Below are 1,993 nucleotides of genomic sequence, written 5' to 3' on the forward strand. Positions count from 1 at the left end.
ACAGCTCTGCTTGCTGCAGCTCTGCCAGGCTGGTCCAGAACAGCAAGGGGCTGGGGTGAGGACGAGGGTCTAGGCCCTGGGTCAGTCCCGGAGGGTGGCGCTGCAGCAGAAAGGCAGGTTTCTGCGAGCCCTCTCCATGCCCGCAGCTCCAGGGCCCACCCTGCAAGCCATGTGCTTTTAGAGTTTATTGTCTGAGCTCCACTGGGTCTGGGAGGGATGCGTACTGCCCAAGTTCCCCTCTTGTCACTGGGCTGGAGCTTGTCATTAAAGCTGAAATAAGAAAGGAATCTGTCCTTTTGTAGAATAAGTTTGCAGGTTGAATCATCTCATGGGAAAAGCCTTGGGGGCTGGTGAGATGGCTCAGTGGTCTAAAGCACCTACTTAGAACAAGCTAAGCTAAGCAAAGCACAGAGACCGCAGTTCAATCCCCCAGCACCGCATGCCAGCCGGCCCCGCCCCCTGGTGGGCTGAGCTGGCCACACACAAGTTTATTTTTGAGTCAGTCTTGCTGTGTAGTTCAGGCTGGCCTTGATGCTGCAATCCCCCTTCCTCAGCCTCCTGAGTGCCAGGATTACAGATGTGTGCCCACATACCCAGTTTATATTTAGCCATTTTGTTTAAAATCTTTTATTTATTCTGTACAGGGTCTCGCTAGGCAGCTCAGACTCACAGTGATCCTCCTGTCTCAGTCTCCTCAGCGCTGGGATTACAGGGGTGAGCACACCACACAAGGTTTTGGGGGCCAGCATGGCATGTAGTACCAGGGACCAAACTCGGGTCCTTGCGCTTGCCAAGCAGGCTTAGACTGCTGAGCTAGCTCCCCAGCCCTAACCCAACTTTTGGTTTGATTTTATTCTTGCTTTCTCTCCTTTCTTTCCCCTTACCCCCCTCCAGTTGTGGTTATACTGTACTTTTTGCTGGGTGTTGAAAACCAGTTTAGCAGCTAGGCATGGTGGCACATGCCTGTAATACTAGTACTTGGGAGGCTGAGGCAGGAGAATTGCTGCCATTTTGAGGCCAGCCTGAACTGCATAGTGAGGCCCTGTCTCAAAAGGACAAAACAGGAGGGACATTTGTAGACAATGGCAGGAGCTTGGTCTTCGTACTGTAGTAGCGGATGTTCCTCTGCTTCCTGTGTAACCACAAGGACAAGAGGACTGACTCGTTGTTGGGCTAGAGGCTCTTAGAAGACTTGAACCACCACAAGCTGCTACATTAGTGGATGCGCACGTGGAGCTCGGCAAGTGGGGACACATTGGTGGCGGGCAGGACAGATGCGCTTGTCCTCAGCACCTAGATTACAAGAGGAACTTGCTTTGCCTCAGCATGAAAGTCATCAAAAGTTATGCTTCAGGGTCCTCTGAAAAGCGAATGTGTCAGAAGACAGCTTTTTAATCTTGAAAGTAGAGTTGAAATGAAAAAGTCTCTAAAACAGATGGAAGATGTCTTGAAAGCCTTACAGAGCAAGCTGTGGGAAATACTGGAGAGGCTGAAGCAGGAGGATCGTCAGAAATCTGAGGGTCAGGCTATGTAGTAAGTACAAGGGCAGCCTGAAATACATAGCAAGTCCATGTCTCAAAAGAACAAAACCGGGGCTGGTGAGATGGCTCAGTGGTCTAAAGCACCTACTTGGTACAAGCTTGGCAAAGCAGAGGGACCGCGGTTCGATTCCCCAGCACCACATGACAGCCAGCCAGCCCCACCCCCAGGTGGGCTGAGCTGGCCACACACACACACACACACACACACACACACATAAATAAATGTAAAAAAAAAAAAAAAGAACAAAACCCAAACCGAACATGCTAACTATAGAAGTCTTACATTATGGAAATGAAAAAAAAAACAACAAAAATTTCCCTAGAATCCCAATCTTAGAAATGACTCTTAAGTATTCTTCCACATTTTTTAAAATATATTGGGTAACTTTTTTTTTTAAAGTTTATTTTATTTATTTATTTAGTGTGTGTGTGTGTGTGTGTGTGTGTGTGTG

Source organism: Octodon degus, unplaced genomic scaffold (genome assembly GCF_000260255.1).
Source record: "Octodon degus isolate 3935 unplaced genomic scaffold, OctDeg1.0 scaffold00060, whole genome shotgun sequence".
NCBI classification, from domain to species: Eukaryota; Metazoa; Chordata; class Mammalia; order Rodentia; family Octodontidae; genus Octodon; species Octodon degus.